Raw genomic sequence first — 8,018 nt, 5'->3', positions numbered from 1 at the left:
GAGAGAGAGAACGTGATGAGAGATAAAGTGATGAAGGATGAAATGATGAGAGATACAATGATAAGATAAAGTGATGAGAGATATAGTGATAAAATAAAGTGACGTGAGATAAAGTGATGCGAGAAAGTGATGAGATAATTTTCCTGCATTTAACAGCTTATTTACGTATTTATTTAAGATAATTCATTTAAAAAAGTAACTCCGGAAATGGTACCCCTCGCGAATAACGAGGGAATGCTGTACAAGGCACGCTTTTCATTTACCACGCACGCAGCACGCACGCAACATCTCAACCCGAAAGTCTCCTCACCACCCCCAAAGCATGTTTTGCCCCCCCCCCCCCCCCCAGAACGTGAAACCGTTAAGAGATCGAATCTTGGACAACAATGGCAAAAGCCGAGGAGCCAGGGGGGAGGGCGGGGCACAATAATACAACGACGCGGCGGAAAATAAAGGGAGTCTTTTTTTCAGCGAGTCTTCCGGGGTGAGTCTACGGGGTTTAATTACGGCTGCGAAGAAGTCGGTGGCCATGCTGTTCCCGGCGGTAATGAGTGGGGGGGGGGCTTAATTCAAGCTGTCGGGGACGCTAATTTTCACGTCACGTTTTTTTTTTCCTCTTGGCAGTTTGCCGTGAATCACATTCCTATTCACGTTTTAACTCATTATCGGTGCGTTATATTATTTATTATTATTACTGCCACTGCCACCGCCGCCGCCGACACCACCACCACCACTGCTGTTGCAATCGTCTTATATCTACAGCAGATGTGCCAGGTGTGAGGCAAAGGAACACGGTTGTGCGGCTCACTTTATCCGATCGCTCGCTCGCTCGCTCCCACACGTAGCTCTCGATTTCGAGAGCCGGGCCGATCTCTTTCCCAGCGCTGCCCAGGCGGCTTGGAAGCATTGGGATAGACCCACGCTCCTAAAGGGCCGTCATGGCAAACGTGGCCCCGCCGGATCGGTGATCAACAACCGCGGTTGCTGCACCCAGTTGGTGCCGGTCACCGGGGGCGGACAGAGGCAGCGGCGGGCGGATTGACAATCCCAACGGCCTCTTCTTTCATTCTTTATCACCGCCGCGCCGGGAACATCGAAATCGAACCGGCGACCTCCGGATCGCGAGCTCCCGGGGCGACAAGCGATTACCTCCCCACGGTTGCGGTCGGGCCGCGTGCTTTAAATCCCGCGTTTTACTTCCCCAGTATAGTTATAAGGTAGTCATTGCTTTTCTTTAGGCCTTACTTAAAACGGTCAAAGGGGCCTCCAACCAAATTTTGCTTAGGGCCCCCAAATGTCTAGGGCCGGCTCTGCCCACCCCCCACCCCCCGACCGCTCTCGGGCAGCCAATTCCTATCCCGAGGTAAAGCGTGCTAATCTTTGTGACTGCTGAGACGAAGGCTCATTACAACCCAGTTGAACGTCACCGCCATCTATATTTAGTTCCCCCCCCCCACCACTGCCCCCCTCTCTCAGGTCGTATTGAATGGTCAAACAGCTGCTCCGGTAATGCAAAGACTCGCACGTGCTTGGACTGTTACCTTCCGCGCCCGTCGAATATTTCCGCCCGAAAGCCTGATTTACTGGGAGGTGCGGCCGTCGATTAAATGTTATCTTCCACGTGTGCCCCAGCGTCGGGCAGCGGTAGCGTCAAGCTTAGCGGCAGTGTGCGCTACGCACCCGGCGACCCATGGCCAACATCATCAACGATTATTTGAACCGGTGCTGTAACGTACCCTCGGTCAACTCGGACACAAATGAGTACTTGCTGTGTTATTATTTGGTTCTTTCGGTTACGTCGTATTCTATTATTTAGAATACGTCGTATTCTATTATTTAATTTAATTTATTATTTTATCTTTAGACGTGACTTAACCGAAAGAACCAAATAATAATTCCTGCAGTCACGAAAGTTCTAAAATTAAGATTGAACTACTTGCTGTGTGTAAGCACAACCGTTACGCTCTCCCCTCCCACCCCACCCCACATGTATCCTTCGGCCTGTTTGCCTTCAAAGGAACCGCTCGCCGATGGCACTTGCCCCAACAGTCTGCCAGGGCTATAGGGGGAATCTATAGCTTTTGCGTGTCGGGAAGTTTTGGTGTATAATTTAAGACGAGTCAGACATCGCTTAGCGCTTGGAGAGCGCGGTGCTGAACTAGACACGCGGCTGCTTGATTGATTCTCGGAGGGATTTTAAAGGGCGAAGGCAAAGACGCCCTCGCACGCGCGCAGTCGCGTTCACATCCACTCGCTCGCGCGCCACGGGCGAAACTCGGGCGCCGCTTCGAGCGACGCGTGATTTGGTGGCTGCCGTTTGGCAATTACAAAGCGCGATCATCTCACGCTCGCATTATGGCAGACTCTTCGTATTCACTAAACGCGGAGGCGGCGGGGAAGGAGGGGGGGGGTGTAAGGCCTGTCTCCGCTGAACAATCCAAATGTCGTTTTTTATTTCAATGGCTTTCTTCATATCGGAAAGAAGAGCGTTCCAGACGGTAACGGGAGCGCATCTGAAAGCCCCGTTGCGATGCGGTCACAGTCGTTGTTTGACGGCCAAACCAAAATTCATAATCAGAATATTTACTCATACCGGAGTTTTGCACGATGGTTTATTGCGCTTTGACGAGATCGGCAAGGTATTGTGCTCCATTCGTGGCGAGCGCTTTGCGTGTAATGAGCGTGACCTCATAATGTATTCGTATTTTGGGCGAAACCAATGATGTTAAAGTGACACATTACGTCGTTGCCCAGACATCTAATGACACCGCCTATCCGCATTAGGGCCGTCATCACCCGCATCGCAGCTGTGAACACCCAAGTCCTGCCCTCCGCCGGTAGCTTCGGCGTGTGAGGTCGGCCGTCTCATCCGACACTTTCTCAGGTGTGGCCGCGTAACGAGCGAGGAGTGCGTGCGGCAAGCGAGGCGGGGTGCACGCAGGCGAGGTGCAAATAGCCGCGCGCTCGGAACGTAAATCGGCGTCGCTGAGATTTAAAAAAAGCTCGCATCTTGCGAAGTCGGACACGTACGTGCCGAGCGGAGGAGGAAAGTCTCACGGCGCAGAGGATGAAGTGGAGCACGCTGCCTTGTGTTCGTCAAGGGCGAACGGGCACCACGAGATACACGATGGAAACGGGGGAACCCACGTGCGGCCAGTCGCGTTGGCCCCACCCGTCCTGGCGTTACGTTTTGTTTTATCTCAACACGATCGTTACCCCTTTTGTTATTGTGGGAGCTGTCTTGGGAAAACTATTAGTTTTACCAGGATATTAAAATGTCCTGATTTTTGTCAATTGCGTAACAATAATAATGCTACGGACTACTGCACCATTCACGGCGATGCAGTTTTTATTTTTATTTTACCAGGTAAGGCCCACTGGCCACAATTGAAAAAAAATGTTTCAGAGCTGCTTTTTTTAGCGTTGAGTTTGTTGTCCTTCCCCTGCACCTTCGATGATCACAGTTGGCTCCGTACGGTGTGAAAGAAGCTCAACGTTCATGTGTCCCGATAATGTGTCCCTGTATATTGCACTTCGGAGGTGGCAACCCCCAGCAGCCAGGAGATTGCCATCGGCCTCCGTAGCGATGGGGGGGAACTTTGCAATGCAGCTCAAAGACGCATCTCGGGATCCTGTCGACCTTGTCGTATGCAGCTCCCGCCCCCCCCCCCACCCCACTGGTTTCACCAGCCTCTATTTATACGCGACCACGGCCAATCGGGAGCTCCTTAGGGGCCCTTGACCCTGTAAGGAATGGTCAACAGGACGAGTAACTGTTTTGCAGATGGACGTAAATGTATTGTTTTTTGTCTACAAAAAATTAAAAAAGGTGATACGTTGATGTTGTCTTCAGGAATTCTGGAGCTGAAATAGTAAATAGCTCGCGAATAATTACTCGTGATTAATCATTATTCACGCAAAATTATTCAGCGAGCTATTCCGTTTCCCGACGAAGCTCCCGAGCACGTGGAGCGAAACGTCGGACGTCGTTCCGAACGACGCGCGGTACCGACCCCCGAAAACGCATCGGAGAGCCAGACGGGGGGGGGGGGGGAGCAGGGTGGTAGGCGAGAGAGCAAAGGAGGGGAGCGAGAGAAGAGAGAGGGGAGAGCGAGCTGGAGGCTCAGGGAGAGGGAGTGTGTCTCTTACCGACTGTGCTCACCGTGTCCCTCACCGTCAGCTTCCACTTGTTGGGCCGTAGCCGGAATGCGACAGCCGGGCCCACCACACTGCGTGCACAAATCACCGTCACCAAGATGATCGTTACCATCACCATTATAGCAGCATCATCATCAGCATCGTTTGTTCATCATCAGCAGCAGCAGAATCAGCTCGGGTTGCCGCCTTTTGCACATACCCAATCCCGGACATAATCTCGCAGTCAGCCTGGGCCTATGAATATTAAAACGGATTGTTTGGTGACGCTGCGTTGTCAGTGGCGCACAAGGCCTATCAACATTGTGCAGTGTTCTCCTGTGGTAGAAACATTCAGCACAATGCCACCAGCGGATCTCCGTGCGAGTCAATCTCTGCCACCCGAACACGGCAGATGCCAATTTTCAGACTGCCCGGGTCAAACCCAGACAGGTGGCAAAGCAATCACAAGCAGCATCAGTAGCAGCAGCATTTTTCATATTCTTGATTCTTTCGGTAAAGTCACGTAGAAGGGATATAATAAAATAAAATAAATAAAACATAAAATTCTCACGACGTTTCGATTGCAACACAATCATCATCATTTATTGTTGTATTATTTATTATTTTATTATTTCCCTTCTACGTGACTTTACCGAAAGAACCAAGAATATGAATCCCTGCAGTCACGAAAGAAGCTTTAAATCGAAATTTAGCAGCAGCATTGTTAAGACAACAGCGTCACCGCGCAAGCCATCATCGTTTGTTTATCAGAATCATGAGCTCATCATCATAATCATCATCATGATAATCATCACCATCATAATAATCATCATAATCATCATCATCTCCAACGTTTCGCTCCACGTGCTCGGAGTTCAGAGCCTGGAGAAGCTCGCGGTAACGTGGGGAAAAACGACGGACAACGTAGCGAACAACACGCGAGACAACGCAGAAAGACGTCGCAGAAATATTCGACGACTGTCCCGTACGCTAACGGCGGTTTCGGTGTGTCTTTCAGCCCGCTTATTGGTTTACTTGCACGTGAGCTGTGCGTGCGCGCGTGTGCAATATCAGTTACAGCGTCAATGATGACGACGATGACGATGACGCTGCCCCACGGTGTAACGGTTAGCACCCCGGACTTGAGGTCTCAAGGGGTCACCGGTTCGAATCAACGGTTCTATCTCCCGGCGCGGCAGAGTTGAAGAACATTGGACGGGTTTTCTTAACATCTCCCACCGCGAGTCTTCTTCTCGCGACAAACCCGCGGCTCGGGACGCGCACGCGGCTCTCTCAAGGACTCGACTCGTGACGTCATTCGCATTGCATGGCGGCCCTTGCAATGTTGAGCCTTTTCAAATCCTTTATATTAAGTTCACTTGCTTGCGCGCTTACGACCGTGCAAATCTTTCGGTCGTTTTTTAACCCACTTCCCGTGATCCGATCGAGCTGACATTTTGTACACAGACTCGCTGTGCGTGACATTGTATTTTTGTGAAATTTTTTTCAAAAATGTTACACTTTTTAGGAAATATTTTTTTTTATATTTAATTACCAATTGCTTAATGGTGCCAGGCAATCATCTGACCCATAGGTGGCAGCCATCTCAAGCCAGAGGACGAGAGGACTCTAGCCGCCACGCATATAAAGGATTTATAGTGAAAAACTTTGTTTTTACGGGTTAATTTTTTATATTTGTTATTTACCCAATTTCGAGACTAAAAGTGGCTCTTCTTGTTATTTTCGTTGAGAATAGACACGCAGAGGGCACGCCACCCCCCCCCCCCAGTTTTTGTGTTCTTTGCCCGCATTTTTTGTTTCTTATGTTCGCGGTTTGAGGGTTCAATATAAATCCCCCGCGCGCCCGCGAGCGTCCACCCAGAGGCGTGAATTGGGGTCACCACCGTTCGTCGATCGGCAAGGTCACGTGCCTGCCCTGCTAAGGCGTGGGCGCTTCCAAGCCTTTTGGCCAAGACGGCTATCCAGGCGTGGAACACAGGAGGCCAAAGAGTACCCCTCTCTGCAAGGATGCTCTCCGGAGCTCCCCAAGACACTTGCCCCGCCGGCAATTTGCAGGGCTGCGCCTTTAACATTTTGCCGTTTAAATGTGGAGTCGTTTGACAACCCTCCCACCTCGCCACCGCCTCCCCTTGTTACGTCTGCACGGACGAGCACCATCAGATGCCCCTCGGTTCCGTTTCACGCCCGATATCCGCTGGAGCTCGCTAACAGGCCAGCCGTCAAGCTACGTCCAATCCTTCCCCCTCGCTCGATCTGCCGTACTGCCGCCCGCCGGCCCTCGTCTGGCCCGGTTATTTATTTATTTGCTCAATTTTTGGTTTAATCACCGCCCTGCCGCCAAGGTTCAACGCAACTCATCACGATGACCGCCGCCGCTCATAAGCAAACGCGTGCTCGCTCGCCAAACTCGCGCCCGCGCTCACATTGACTCACGCTCTCTCGCTCGATCTCTCTCCCCCGCTCTCTCGCCCGAGGGAAAGGGCTCACATTTACATGACAATGTGGTGGGGTGCAGCGGGCCCTCTCTGCCTGCCTCTCTCTCTTTCCGCCCGCCCGCCCCCACCACCTCCTCCCTCCGCGCTCTTTTCTCGCTGAGCTAAAGCCAAAAATCTGCATCACAAAACTGCTCCGTGCGGCAACTGGGGCGACGGCGTGGCAATCAGTGGGGGCCGCCCCCTCCGAGCGCCCCACCAGACAAGCAATTAGCATCTCGCGAGCATCCTGATCTTCTTCCCTTTGCTCTTACTCCCAGCAAGAAGCAAGCCCCCCCCCCACTATCCTTGCTACAAGCAGCCCTTCTCCTGCTCCTCCCCCGCCCTCGATCACCTCCTAACCCTACTCTCCTCTCTCCTACTCCTCCTCCCAGCCTCCCTTTCATTCTCCGACTCGCGACCACCCCCCCCCCCCCCCCGTGTTCTATTCCTCACTGCCCACGATTCTTGCGGACACAGGGGCCTGGTCGTCTTCACCACTTTCCGCGCCGTGGGCCGTGGGCCGGACCACGGCCTGGGGACCGGTAGACAGATTGGCACCCTGGTAGGGGGCTGTCCGGTCAAGGGGGTGGGGGTTGCTTCATCCCTGTCGTGGGGCGCATTGAGTGCTTGATTAATTGCCTAATTGCGGCTTTTGCGTGTAGGACGCAAGCGCTTGTATAGACGGTTGGGGGCGGGCGGGGGGCGTAATAGTGGCGCATGTTTAGGGGCCGGCGTAGCACGAGGAAGGCGTGGCGTGGCCTCCGTCTCTCCCAGCCACCTTTGTCTCTCCATTGAGAAATAGTTACCCGGCGCTCGCCATGGTAGGCGTTCCCCAGAGAAGGTGGCGACTTTACCGAAAGAGCCAAATAATATGAATTCTGGCAGTCACGAAAGTTTAAAGTAAAAATTTAAGGTGGTGGTGGTGGCGGTTAGTAGAAAGTACAAAAACAAGGTGGAACGTTCGCGACTCTGTGTACAATTCCCGTGGCGCAAATGCCTCCACTGCAGAGAGGCCGAGAGGGCCCTTCTTGTGAGCTAACTTTGGCCTACTCTTCCACGCTGGCCAGACGTCTTGGAACAGGTGGGATTACCCACAATTTACCCCACCCACATCCCACAATGAGTATACAATCACTATGAGACCTCCTTTACCAGTGGCAAAATATAGTAGTAGGTTTATACCCTTTAAACTGGTACAAAACTGACACCTTTATACACTTTGGCCTACTCTTCCACGCTGGTCAGACGTCTTGGAACAGGTGGGATTACCCACAATTTACCCCACCCACATCCCACAATCAGTATACAATCACTATGAGACCTCCTTTACCAGTGGCAAAATATAGTAGTAGGTTTTTACCCTTTAAACTGGTACAAAACTGACAC

The sequence above is a fragment of the Lampetra planeri genome, chromosome 21 (assembly GCF_965212315.1).
Source record: "Lampetra planeri chromosome 21, kcLamPlan1.2.h2, whole genome shotgun sequence".
NCBI classification, from domain to species: domain Eukaryota; kingdom Metazoa; phylum Chordata; class Hyperoartia; order Petromyzontiformes; family Petromyzontidae; genus Lampetra; species Lampetra planeri.
The sequence above is the reverse complement of the archived record's forward strand: the minus strand, read 5'-3'. Positions refer to the sequence as shown.